This window comes from Plectrocnemia conspersa, unplaced genomic scaffold (assembly GCF_051122295.1).
Source record: "Plectrocnemia conspersa isolate PC_06_02 unplaced genomic scaffold, ASM5112229v1 ptg000008l, whole genome shotgun sequence".
Classification (NCBI taxonomy): Eukaryota; Metazoa; Arthropoda; class Insecta; order Trichoptera; family Polycentropodidae; genus Plectrocnemia; species Plectrocnemia conspersa.
In genome coordinates this window covers 3,639,968-3,655,254 of record NW_028277172.1, presented here as the reverse complement: position 1 = coordinate 3,655,254, position 15,287 = coordinate 3,639,968, and the positions used below count along the sequence as shown (strand labels likewise).

Below are 15,287 nucleotides of genomic sequence, written 5' to 3'. Positions count from 1 at the left end.
ATTAATAATAATAACATATAATTCGATTAATGCATTCAAGTAATGGGTTATAGTGACGATATTTAAAGTCTGATAAATCTATAATATTTTTTACATATAATCAGAAATTACGAGCGCCTTGAACCCGATATATTAAAGTTGAAGTTTTCAAATACAATACATTTTTTAGATAATTATCTTTGGTGCAAACATATCGTATTAAAATATTATATTTCAAGTGCTTCATTTAAAGAACTGGAATTTATATTTTTATGTTTAAAAAAATATATTTTGCAGGAAAATAAATGTTAAAATAAGAGTAAAGGTATTTAATGAACTCACTTTATATCATTTTATTTGTAATTTTTAATTAAAATCAAGTAGCTTTATTTTTGTGCTAATATTCTTGAATTCTGTGGTATTTGTTTTATTCTGATTTTTTATGCATGTTATATAAAATAAATTTTGCTATAAAATTTATGTATGTTGTATAAAATAAATAAAATTGTTGATAGTAAATATATTAGACTTTATTTTAAATAGCTTGGTTATCTTATCCTTATGCCAAAAATCTTATTGTATGATATTTATCTACATATATAAAACCTCTACTCGTATGCTAAATAAAATACATTTTGCGAAAAAGTTCTGTTTAAATAAAAGCGAAGGTATTTAATTTAATTTTGATTGATCTTATTGTAAATAAATATTTTTATTGGTATCTGGTTATTTTATCTTTGTGGCAAAATTCATTTTGTATAGTTTTTATCAAAATAATTAATAAACAATATTGTATGTTATATAAAGTACATAACAATAAGAGCAAAAATATGTAATATATTTGAGCAAAGATCAAAAAATCACGGCCCGTGGGCCAAATCCGGCGTGCGAGCTAATTAAAAAATTTAGATTTTAAAATTCACTTTAAGAAAGATCTTGTTTATTTTGTGATTATGTCTGTACTAAAATATACAATATATTCATTACGTGATGTGTACAATTTTAAATAAAGTTGAAAAGCTTAAAACGGAATTTTTATTACGATTTTTTGCGACAATAATCAGTTCATGTGTACCTTATTTATTAATGAATAAATGTTAGCCATTTACTGATGGTGAATTAATTAAGTGAATTAATTAAGTTATGTTTGATTGTTGCAGCTGAAGAAATGCCATTATATCAATCTATCATCAGTTGCTAGCAGAGTTAAGCACATTGTGAGGGACATCAATAGCCAACTAAAGAAATGACGGTAAGTGTTTTTTTTTTTGCTTCATGCATTGATCCTTCAGAATCAAAATTTCTACCTTAAGTCAAATAACAAGTGTATTTTTCAAAACTTGGTTAGAATGTAACACTAAGTAGCTATTTTTAATATTTTTTTAAGACAATACTATGTTTGAAGTGACAGATAGTTTGCATAGAACAACTACAGAGCAATATATTTTTATTGTACTTGAAAAACCATCCATAAAGTAAATTATAAACTTAAATTGACTGAAATACGTTACATGTCATAGTGATAAAAATATTCTCAGAATACATAAATGCTTTATAAATTATAAGACCAGTAAAAATAAAAAGTATTCAAAGCATCTGATTATTCATTATATTATTTACTTGTAGGAAACATTTCAATCTATCATGTTTTATTGAACCAGTTGTGTCAGCGGTAAAATTTATTCGCTTGTGTGAACTTAACTGTCATTAGTTTCGTAACCTTTTCTCATTATAAATAAAAGTAAATGCTGACTTGCTTTAATATATAACATTTCAATAGCTTTATTGAGGTTTTTATGATTTTTTTCTTAACGTAAACCGTGTCTTTGTGAATGAGCTTTTGTTGCAGATATTATAGGATTTCTTAACGAATTGAATAAAAAACTACAAGGAAAAATATATGAAAATTATAATTAGCTAAAAATTTGTTAAGAATTCGTTGTATTTTTAAGATCATTTTGATTTTACCTCTTGGTCCACCGAGTCTAAAATATTCACGATTTTTGTTGACTCTTGTACTAGACTATGTTGTAAATAAATATTTTTTATGTTAATATAATAATCTTATTTAGTGTTATCTTCTAGTATTGATGAAAATAATTACTTTTAGAGAAATTTTAAGATAAAATATATATTTATTATCAAAGTAGCAATTAAAATATATTATTCAGATTTGGAGCCATGTACCTTACGATGCATATTCTGTAGTATAATATATTAATATACTAATGATCGTTAGTATTTTTGTTGATTGTTGTTGATTTATTTGCATATTTTTTTAGTAAAATTACCTTTTAATTATGTACCTCATAACACGTGTGTAAATTACTGTCTCGAAACTTTAACTAGGACGCATGACAGATCCACGAATCCGAGCATAGAGAACCGACTCACTTTTCCGCATGTCTCCTCGTGAAAATCTCTTCCTGGCTGGTGTCCAAAATCTGTGCATCTCGTCTCGCAAGCCGTGGAAAATTTTTCGTCTGTGAACATCGCGCGAAAGCTAAAGTGTCCATCCTATTGATGCCGTTCAATCGATCGGCCCTTAGCCCAAACGAACGGTTTCTCTTTGAAGCCCTTTTTCACGCACAAAAGTGGCCCGAAGCTCTTTGTATGGAAGGACCTTTATTTTTGTGATGTTCAAGATTGACGCTTCTTTTTTCCTTGCGTGCGTTCACAATTCAGTGGTTCTGAAAATTCGCAGCGCTCGCTCGGCTGTATGTTTATTTATATAATGTTATGTGTGTACACATACACCCACCGAAGTTTGGTATATATTTTTTTACTTTAATGATCCGACCTCATCGTCGTCACTCGTCATACCTTGGCACACTCTTGTCGGTTGACTCAAGCGAGGATGACTATCGTCTGCATGCTGATGATCTTTCACCTGATCGACGACAGACGTATTTTAAAGTAAATGAGCTTATGCGTCTGAAAATTGTTCAAGTGCAATGCGACAGGTTGAAATTTAGAATTCAATAAACAATTTTTTTTTCATAAAACAATGCATTATTGTCATTTGAGAAGAACAACTATTTACCAGCTAGTATGCACAATCAATTGTAATTTTATTTGGATTCAATCCACGTAGTTAGACTATTTCAATTGGTCAATTATATAGAAATATTTTCAAAGATGGGGTTATACGATAAAAGAGATAATCGTAAACATTGGTTAAGATGTTTATCACTCAAAGAATTTCGTATATCTGATCTTATAATGTTCATTTAAGAAAATGTGGATTCAGCCAAATACATAGAGCCAAAACAAGACAATAATTTTACTGCAGCATTTGTCAGGATTGTGTATTTATCTTTAGTGTATTACCAAATACAATCTTTTGATTTTAAATATACATAATTTTTAAGTTTATTGTTGATTATATATTATAATATACAATTCTAGTTTATTCTGATTTGCTTTAAATATTTACGTTTTTTTCTATGTTGATCTCTTTCTGAAAGGAGTTTGGAAAAAATAATGTGATATTTTTAATCTTTCCAACATTTTAAATTTCGTGAATCATTTTATTTGGGTCAAATTGAGTCATATCAGGATATATGTTTATATTTTCAATGCACAGGAAATGTTTGAGTATTCATTTTTTTAAATTTTCTTAAAAAATTTTGTTAGTTGTTGAGAAGCTTTTATCGAGCTTATCATATCTAATAAATTTGTATCTTTGTTAATTGTAGGTAATTATCACCTTTATCAGAAAGTAAATTGTTTAAGTCTTCTAATTACTTTTACAAACCTCATAAGGAATCGATTTCTGTTTAGTGTGCAACAAAAATATTGAAATTTTCTAATCTAAATATAGTTTCCATAATATTATGTGTATTGAGTCTCTCTATAAATAAAACTTGTTAGTGGATGATGCAGTTGTATGATAAAAATTTCAGATGATAATCATCTTTCTGGCATAAAGCAGCAATTATACATTTATTGCGACCAGTCATACACGGAGCACCGTCCGTCGTAATTGAAAACAATAAATTGGAATTTTTGTTTTAGTATAAAGTTTTTTGGTTTTGAGGCCGAAGGGGCGTGACTTTGCAGCCCAAACAGATACCGAAAAACGTTTGTAACAGTTTATTGTTAGGTTGTACAATTTATCAAAGCGAGATAGTTTCGAGTTGTAAATATTTTGTAGACTGCGCGATGCTGTGTTTTTTTTTGTTATTTGCTCACGGTCTCGGTCTGGTTGTCTGCCGTTTCGAATCGCTTAATCCTCTGTCGATGTGAAATATATTTTATACTCTTGCTTCGAGTCGTCTCTAGCGAATCAGAGTTGCAGAAATTGGTTGGCCAATTGCATCACTTGCATATTAGATCAACAAAATATGTCATCGTCTTGAATAAGTTAAACTAAAAGATAAACACATTCCAAGGTCGTTAATGCAAGTTGTATATAACAATAGCGTGCTAGTAAGATGTCTGGTTATTATGCCATTTATCAAAATGAGTTGCTATTTTCTTTACATAAGTTTGAAATTTTCGTTAGAATGACTGCGTTAATTGCGCAGCTCTTTTACAAAGTTATTAAAAACTGTAAATATATTCATGTGTATTATGTTTTCACATTTTTTCATAGATAACTTGCGTTTCTTTTCGAGAAATTTTGGAAAAAAAGGTCAAATCGAGAATTCTCATTTATAAAAAATGATATTATATATAAAATTTCTCGAAAAATTTTATAAATTATTTTTTATTATATTAAATTAAATTTGTATGAATATTTTTTAACAGTTTACAATCAACATTTTTTAACAGTTTACAATTTATTTTTAATGGTGCATCATTCCTAATATGCATACTTCTTAGAAGTTTTTAATAAGAGTCTGGCAAAAAAATATTTACAATATTTTAACACTTCAACTAGCTTTTTTTTTGTTTTAGTAATTAAAAAAGTCACTCAGATTTTTCAGACCTGATGTGTTCATGCCAGATGTTTGAAAATATTCATACTTTCTTGGAAGATCAAAAGTATTTGAATGATTTACATTTTTGTTTAATTTTTCCATTACTCTAACCGGCCGGCGGCTTTATTTTTGCTGTGATGATTTAAGAATCCGCTCCGATAAGAATAAATTATGCATGATAATCGGCATAGTACAAAACGATTTAGGGTTATTTTTTTTTCGATAATCCAAAAAGGGTTTTTTGTATTATTTTTGTGAGGTAACAATAGCTGTTATTGCCAATTGTCTCATGATTATTATTGACAGCTGAAGGGTTTTTAAAATTTTTGTTAGAACAATTGGAAAATATCTATTTTGAGCTAAGCTCGAAATTTCTACAGGCAAATACCGAGGAATTATATAATCGAGGAAACCAGACATTGATGTTATTAATTAAATACTTGCAAAATCCAAAATCTTTCACCAATCAAAAAAAGAATGACTTCAAAAGCAGATATATGTAAAATGGGAAAAGAAATGATTTTCAGATTATTAAATGGCTCGACGAATTCTAAGGACTCTATTTAATCACTAGAATCCATTATATCATATTTAAAAAATATCCGTTGTTGATATTATATTTTTTAATTAGTTAACGTCTATAAAAACGGATAAAAAAATGTTAAATAAGGATTAATTGCCTTTATAAAAATGATTGAAGTTTTTCGGATGTGAGCAAAAAATAAAAATTGCTGTCCGCAAAATTTGTGTCCAGAAAAATTTGAGTACTGCAAGAGCATGTCCATATTCCCTTTATATCAGGGATACAATACTTTGATTGTGTGTCAGGTGTTCTCAGGTTATATATTTGTCAAAATAGGTAGATTTAAAAAATGGAGCAAAGACTGATTTAAAATCATGCCACAATCGACTGGTTGAGCACCTCTGTTACGTATATACAATAAAACTCTGAAAAAAGCTGAGTAAAATATAGTTCATATGAGCAGTTGTTATTTTTTAATATTGTGAAATTACTATGTTTTATTTTAATAAATTACTATTTTGTAACAAAAATATAGATACCTGCTGATATTTAGGCACTACTTATTTTTTCCACATAAGTTCTTGTTTTTAGTTATTATTTTTGTAAAAATATTTTTGCTTATCCAATTTTATTTATTGATAATATCGATAATGGTTTTCTCAATTGTATTACTTAAAATAGCGATCAATTTCGTATTTTAAACATCACTTTGAGTAGAGCTGTAAAATACCACTTCATTTTTGGGGACCTCAAAAATACCAGTTGCGCCGGGCCTCGTTTTTTCTAAAAGGCACTGGGTAAATCAACAAATAGTATTATATGGAATTAAATCCGTATATGTTACTAATTGTTGTCATCGGATAACGCGAGCTTTTCTAAAGCCAAATTGGCCATCACGCGCCATCATCCGCCGCCATTTTTTTCAGCACCGCACGTCCGTTGGCCGCGTTTGGTCTTTCCATTCCTCGCCTTCCATTTCAGGCGTTTTAGTATAACGTGTCGGTGCGTAACGCTACACGGTCTGCGGATGTGCGAGTGTGTAGCGTGCGTGTGTGTGACGCACGCCGCAGCCATGTTGGCCGCTTGGCAAGGCGCCATGTTGGCCGCGTGCCAAGATGGCGGCCCGCGGCGTGCGCGCGCATGACTAACCGGTGTATTTTTGGAAATCTTCGCGTCTGTCCCGGCTAGCGCTTTCCCTTCTTCCCGGCCCAGGGCAGGACAGACGTTCCTCATTTTACAACGCGCGAGATTCATCAATGAACACCTATAAATATAATATTTGGACTTGCTCTGATCGCTGCTCACGGATGGCCTAAAAATTAGATTGTTATCTCATAAGTATCAAGAAAACTTTGTACGATATATTCCTATTTTTTTTAAGTATTATAATATTATCAATAATAGGAATAAGACCTTTACGATTTTCTTCCAATCGATTTAATCGAATTTGTGGATTGTTAAAACAATATAAAAAAAAATGAGGTTGAATTGAAATCATATAATATTTTCTTCGTTGCTGTTTTTCCATTATTTCATCCTTGCCAAGAAGTTTTAAAAACGCTTTCAGAACTTTTGTAAGCAAAGTCTGGATTCGTCATTGCATTGTCCTTTACCTACAACTGTGGGAGCAAATAAAAAACAAAATTTACAAAAGACACCTTTCTTAATTGTGGTATGAATTAACCATGAATATTTATTAAAATGACATATTTAAGATCTTTTTATTATTGTAGCTTTCATCTTAAAAGCTAAACACGAGTCATGAATTCCAGTAAAGACTCGTAACACCAACGCAAAAGTGCACTGGCTATCCAGAGGAAAGATTTTATATGATTTTATGGTCTAAGAGAAAAAATAAAAATGTTTCTGAGAGAGCAAAAGCTTAGAGTCTTTGTTAAATTCTGAATGGATGGCTAGCGAATATGCTTAGTCTTCATAATAAACCTAATATTTCTTTCTAAGGATTCTTAACAAATATTTTTGCATTGGGAAATAAAATAGATGTTTAAAAAGCTGCCTCTTTGGAATAAATTTTTAATTGCTGCTGATGTAAGCCAGAAGTTATTTTTTAAACATAGTCGCTCAAATGTGTTTTTACTATATAATTAATATTATATTATCTGCGTTAGTAGTACATTAAGAATTTGTAACAGCTAATAGGTTTTGCAAATTTGATACGGATCCTAGAAAATCGACTGTAAATTTAATTAGTTTCGGTTGGTTAAAAATAGTTGAAGATAATTGCAATTGATTGAAACGTATCATATAAAATTCCCATAATGTTAGTGTAAAAATCCCTAGGCAAACAAAACTAAACTAAAATAATATCCCAAATTTCGGACCTGAGGGATTTTATTAAAAAAAAATTGTATTCGTTAATGACCAGTCTCATCTATTAGACAGATATGCGGCGGCTGCGTGCACTTGTGTACACTCAGCAAGTAATAAATATAACAAACCATATTTTAAATTTCAAGATTTCGTGGTTAGTAGCGAGTGAAATTTTAGTAACTTTAAGCTGTCTCTAGATATGTTTATGCTCTTTTTCACTTTTATGGAGAAGTTGGATTTTTGCGAATTAATCTTGCTTTGAAAAAATATTAAAATTTGTTTGCCAATTAAAATATTAAAAAAATTTTTTAAATATTTTTTTATTAAGACTCTCATAATACATGAGCAATTGCACTTGTTTATATTAAAAAAAACATATAAAAAAATGCGATACGCGGCCTACAATTTTTTAAATAAATAATTATTAATCCTCGAAATTTCTTTAAACAGTATGAATAAAATAATCTAATGTTTTTAATAATTATTATTTGGTATTATTTTTTTTAATCGATGCAAATATAATATAGTTGTTTAATTATGAAAACTTCATGTCTAATAAAATATTTTTTCATATTTGTATTCAAATATTTAAAAAAATATCTAAAAATAGAAAATTACATATTTAAAAACACAGTTATGTATTTGAACTGTGTACTAAAATGTATTTTTTTTTATGTACCGCAGTATTAAAATATATGTAGTCAATCTGCGGCTCTTTTGTTTTGCGAAATTTATCTTCTTATGGCCATAACAAATAATATTTGACTAACAAAATATATGAAAAAAAAATTTATACTTGCCGAAATTACAAAAATTACTCATAATTTTGTGTTAATATTGTGCAGTTGTGGATTTTTGCAATTGCTGGTTTTGAATTTTTTTTATCTCTTTTAAATTAGTACAAATAATTTATTATGATAGTACATTTTTGAGAGTACTGATTTGTAGTATTTTCCGGTATAATTAAAATTTAACTTTGTACTGATTATTTTAAAACACTTATGTTCAAAATTAAATAAATAGTATTAATATTTTTTTATTGATATTTATATAATTTCAATTAATTAAACTGTATTTTTTTATAATCTTATGAATACATTTGAATACTAAATCGTTTACTATTCAGGCGGCCCTCGACTTTCGCACATAATTGGTTCCTGAAAATGTGTGCGAATGTTGAATGTACGAAAGTCGAGGGAAGTAAAATAAATTGAAATTGTGTGTATTTTGAAAAAATTATTTATCAAGTAAATATAAGATGTTAAAGAGGCATTTAAGAGGGGTTTACGGGTGTTTCCTTTGAAAAGTTATCAAGAGTTAACTGTTTTCCACTATTCTTTTTCTTTTCTTCATATAGTATTTTATAACATGCTATGTTTTTATTGATCGCCCTACGCACTTGAGATATGCGTTCTCCGTTGGGATCACAATCTTCCATAATATTTAAAAAATTGTCAAGGTGCGTGAAGGCTTCATTCATATTTTTCATTGTTAAAGAGTTTTCCAAAATAAACCTGTCTCATCTACATTAAATATTTGGCTAGAGGAATATTCTCCATCTTCAATAATTTTGGATAATTAGGAAATACATTTTTTTGCAGCATCTTTATCCGCATCAGCCGATTCTCCAGTAAATTTAATATTATGATAAGAATACTTCATTTTAAAATTGTAAAATCAACCGTTACTTGCTTGAAAAACCGTGTTAAAATCTTTTTTTAATCTATCCATCCAATCTTTGTGCAAACTAAGAGCTTTTGCTTGAATAATTGAAATACTCAGAGGGACATCTTTTTGATGTTGGTCATCGATCCACGATGACAAAGATTTTCCATTTCATCTATGTTTTTTTTGCTGTGTTTTTTTGGAAACATATCTGTATTTTGGAATTGTGCGAAAGTCGAACGTCCGAAAGTCGAGGGCTGCCTGTATATATTCGAATAGTTCAAAATAAGAAGATTTGGAGACTCGAGCAGAACTACTGGATACTATACAACAAATAAAATTATCAGTTTTAATATATACAGCATTAAAAAATAGTCTAGCATAACTGATTCTTAATCGATGTTAATTTTCCTTTTTAATACCGTGTCTTAATGTGTCTGAAAGTCTGGAAATCTGCTCAGATTGAGTCTAACTGTTGGACGTGTGTTTGCTGTAAATTAACCGTTCTAAGAAAGGGGCTTCCGAAAATAAACTGTGTACCAACTAGGGCAACAAATGTTCGAAACTGCTCTGCATTCTTGATTTTACGTCTGTGTAATGCGGAAAGGCAATTAAAAATTCCCGTGCGCCGTTTGTTATGAGTGATTTTTTAATGTTATCAATAACTTCAGAGAATCCATTAATTGTGTGGTGTATAAATAATAATCAATTGACAGTGTAAAGCTTAATTATTTTTTTATTACGTTTTTTATCACGTTTTATTTATTTGATAAGGTCAACGTTGACATTGAATATCTGCGCTAGTTATGATATTGATAAAACGTGTTTTTTATTTGTTAGCACGCTACGTGCAAAACAACCTTTCACACTAGACACGTGCCGAAAAACACGTGTCGACCGATATTATTATACAACACACATCGTCGGACACTATAAATTCAACAAGTTAAACAATAATAATAAGACAATGTCGAAATCGAACAATTCGATACTGATCGCCTTGTTTATGTAACGAGCTTTCATACATGCACGCGTATCGTAAACACTACTGCAAAGCTTTAAAGCTCCGAAGCCGCAAGCTCCCTGCGTTACGGCTTTATTGTACTTGTGTGGGTCTTGTTTTTCATCTGCCACACGTGTTTCTGATTACGATTGACGAGTGGTTATAACGTCGTAAGCAACGTAGGTGAGCTTTAGGTATCGTATACCTTTGTATAGGTGTGTGGGTAGTTGTGGTAAGTAAATTTATTAGAATGCTCTTTTGTGCAATGTATAAGCTACCCTCTTTAAAAGTGATGCGAAAGTGAGCTTTCAATATGTTTTTTTTTTTAGAATATATTATGGATTCATTATTATATGTTAAGCATCAGTAATATATATGCTGATCAAAGGTTAAACCTTCGCTCTGAAAAAAATGCGCACTGTTGAAAGGTATTATTTTAGGAACTCTATTAGACGCTTCGTCGAATTAATTTTATTGTTTTATTTATCTTGTGTCTTAATATATATTCTTTGAATGTCCTATTAAGTTTATTACAAACCAAAAAAATCACAAGTATTTTTAAGGAATAGAGGAGTTGCGAAATGAATTTTGTCATATTAGTTGTTAATAATAAAAAAATTAAAATTATTAAAAAAAAACAGTTTAAGAGTAACGTAATTTAAGAGATGATAGCTAAAAATGATTTATGGAAAAAACTTTGTTACAAAATTATTTTTTAATATTGATTCAGTAAAGATCTTATCAGATTATAATTAATACAATATCTTATGAGTAAATATTATTTACGTTGCAAAATTCAGATTTCAGAGATAAAATGGTTTTAATTTAAAAATACGAGTTTTGATGTAAAAATATAATTTGAATATACTTTTTAGTTATTAATATAAATAGGGATTATATTTATATAAATATATTATATTATTATTTTATATATATATAAATAATATGAAAAGGTAATAAATAACTCATTTTATATTTTACATCCAAAAAGATATACCGTATTTATAAATCATCAAACATCAAAAGCTCCCAGCATGATACTCATAAAACAACTTTTAATTAAAATTAATAGTTTGACAGTGCGGTATTTTTTTACGCACGATTTAATTTTGACGTTAAACGAGAATTTTCCGGCAATTTCAATAATAAAATATTTTTTTGACTTGTTGGTGTTTAATTTGTGAAACTGATCGACCGCGATATTTTTTTAAGCTCTCGTTTTCGGTTGGCGAAACATTGTTATTATATCAATTGGATATCGAGTTTTCCAGGAAAACTCATCGGGCGTTTGATTTTTACAATTTTATTACCATATTCAGAGGGGTGACTAAAAAATTGAGCTAACTAATGGATGTATCTGGTTTACATATATAAATGTGTTAATAAATCGTTTTATTTTATTTATATAATATTAAATTATTATTTGTGATATATGATTTAATACTATGTTTGCAGAAATTAGTATTTATAATAATAGTATTTTATTTATATTTTACTATGCTTCGTAAAGCTCAGTTGTTTGTAAATCGACAATCTTACTGATTAGTTTCTATTAAGATTTTATCAAATTAAAAAGAGTACAGTAAAGGTAGTTTGATTCTCAGAAATATACATAATTTTATTTGCGTATTCTAGGAAATGTTTTAAAAAATCTATCGAAATATTTTTTTTTGAAGCAATTGGATAATAAAAATAGAAAAATACTATTCATAAAATTTGTAAGGGATACCTGTGTAGTGTTTCGATAATTTTAGATAGATTTATTATTATATTATATTATATAATGTTTTTAAAAAAAATAAGGGGTTGATGTAGGATTTATATTAAAAAAAATGTGGTTTTTATTACCAAATAAATTATTTAAATTGTACAATAATATTATAAATAAAAAACATAGAATCCTAATTTTTTAACATTGATGTTATATTTTTCTGTAAATTATAATTTTATTAAGCAGAGAACTAATACTACATCGTTTTAAATAATTTAATTAATGGTGAAAATTTAAATATTTGAGAAGATTTAGCGATTCCCAAAGAATTAAAAAAAGAGTTTAATAGCAAATAATTTATATTATATATAAATTGTTTATACAAAGTCCAGTTTATAAATCTATTTTGCAACAAACATATATCGAATATCTTAATCTTTCTAAATAAATTTAATAACGTAAGATTTTTGCTTTCCTGGATTTCAAAAAGTATCAAAATAATTTTTATTAAAAACATATCTGTTTATTATTAAAATAAAAATTAAAAATACTTTTTTATGATTTTTCATTGATTTTAATATATTATAATACTAAAAAAAAACAGTCAAAGCTTAATTATTATTCGTGTAAGTATTCTTTGAATTTTTCATCAGCTATTTTTAACTTTTGCATGCCTGGGAAATTATCAAGCTGTTTCATTTAGAATGCATTTAAACTTAATACCATAGAATTAGTTCGAGTTTTTTTTATAAAAGTCCGATAATAAATTATTATATAGATTGAGTCGTAATATAAAATCGCGATTAGTATGTTATAAAAAATGTTTTTTCGTGTTTTGTGGTTGAAGGAGTTTGACTTTGCAGCCAAAACAGTTTATTTTAGCATATATAAAATACCACTTATATATAAAAATATAGCTGGTAAAGTCAAAATATCTGGTCTTGAAAGTCGGAGAGTTTTCGCTGGAGTGTCGAGTTGAATTATTGTCAGTTGTGATCTTATGATAATGAGCTTCGTTCTTTGGTTTTGAGTAACTGAAGCGTCTTCTTCCGCCTGCCTCGTTTGAATGACTTACACTCTGATAAATAGTGACAGGATTACATATTTACTGCTACTTTAAATTAAAAAATATTCATAAAAAATACAGTTTTTTTTATATATTATATGTATTCGGTGAACGATTTCAATTGAAATTGGACTGATGAAAATGTCCATAAGACGCAACGGTTTCGGTAATGATCATAGTATCACGATATTGTTTGTTTGTGAAGTTTTCTCATATCGCGTCCGTCTTTGCGGTGGGGCTTTCGCAGGGGCCACCTCTGAGCCCCCAGCCGGCAGATGGCGAAGCTCCTCTCTCGCTGCCCCCTCGTCCTTGGCGGCAGCACGTGCGCCCGCGGTGCTATTTCAGGACTGCACCCGCTGCCGTCCCTCCTCTTTCAGCTGCTGGACCACTCGGCGTCTGCAATGTTTGATGAGATAAAAGAGTGAGACGGGAGAGCGTTTAGAGATCTTTGGATCGATTTCTTACATTCACTTCTTGCCGTGTTTAAGATAATCTATACTTTTAAGCTCTTATATATAGACATTTATATTAGAAATGAGAGCAAACCTCACATCATTAAAACTCATATGTATATGTATATATATATATATATATATATATATATATATATATATATATATATATATATATATATAAAATATACAATCACGCAACAAGAAATTTCAGAATGCCTTTGATTAAGGATTTTTTTATGAATATCATACAATCACATTTACCAATCAAGGAAATCATAAATGAGTTCTTGAAACAAGAAATAATTGCTATAAATGTTGCAAATCAAAACTTCGTCAAAGGAAAGTAATGTTCATGTATGTTTATTATAAGCCACTTAAACAGAAGCAAACTTTCAATGGTACCATATATTGCAATCTGCTTAATACATTTAATGCAGCTATAAAGTAGTACAGGTCAGCATTGGCAAATCGTAAGAGAATTGCTTTTAATAAGTAGCAAAATAATGTGAATCACCATATTCTCTTGAAATTGAGCCGTCAGTTTCAAAATTATCTTGACTGACAAAAACTCAAAAAATACACGCTGATTTACATTTATTATAAGATTTTTTTAGGAAAAGCTCTCGTTTTTAGATCTCGTTGATTTTTTTTGAAAATTTTTGTAAAATTTATTTTTGTTTACAATTTTATCTCTATTGCATTTTTATAATTTATTATAATATTAAATAATAAATACAATTTTTGCCCTAATATATTTATGAGCTACAGCTCTACATTATAATTGTGAGTTTTAGAAAGAATAGTGCTAAAAAATTTCAGTACTTTTTGCTATTGTATTTATTTTGTCTAGTAGTGCATATTTTTTTAGGTTTATAGGTTAATTTGCTTCTTTTATTCACGAACAATATAATCTAGTGATTTTAGTCATAAAGTATTTTAATTCTGAATACATAGTAAAATATTTTTTGGTACAATGTAAACCTAACGCAATTTATTGTAAAAGTATTAAAAAACAATGAATTGTTTTTTAATACTTTTACTATGACAATTTGTTATATTCTGAACTAATTTAAACTGATTTGTGAGCTCTACATTATAAGTATGATATTTTACAGTTTTTGACTGATTTTTGTTTTTTTTTAAATTGGGTAGATGCGTGAATTTTTTTTATGTTTTATTATTTTAATATATATTACTAAATATTTATGCCCTTTTTTTAATAAATATTTTTTAATTAGAGTTAGGAATTTATTCAGCAATGAAGCATGAAAAGTTTGCTTGTTTTATTCACAATCTCAATGCTTAGTCATATTTTTTGCTGCAATGTGAAAATAAAATGATTTATTACTAAATGTTTTTTTTTGTCTGTAATTTGGTTAAAATATCGTCACTTTGCTTAGAATTTTTTCTGCACCCTAATTCGATTTTTAAAACTTTTCCTACGACAATATGATATAGTAATAATAAGGCCGTAAGAATTAGGTACATTTCTGTATATAAAGTATAAGTTTTTTTTATTTTAATATCAATTATAGAACCCTCGATCTTATCTAAAGTGATGTTTAGTCATAAAAGTATGTTAATTCGGAATAACATTGCATACATTTTTTTGCTACAAAATAAAGATAC

General features: G+C 28.4%; 1 protein-coding gene across 43 annotated transcripts in view; it reads left to right on the top strand.

Moving 5' to 3' along the window:
• The window catches only part of Mef2 (myocyte enhancer factor 2), a 268,497-nt gene that overhangs the window by 105,385 nt on the left and 147,825 nt on the right, over positions 1-15,287 (top strand). For all 43 annotated transcript variants that reach the window (XM_088190463.1, XM_088190446.1, XM_088190470.1 and 40 more), the window contains one exon: positions 1,140-1,231. The gene's annotated coding sequence lies outside the window, so the exon portion shown is untranslated. The remainder of the gene's footprint in view (positions 1-1,139; positions 1,232-15,287) is intronic.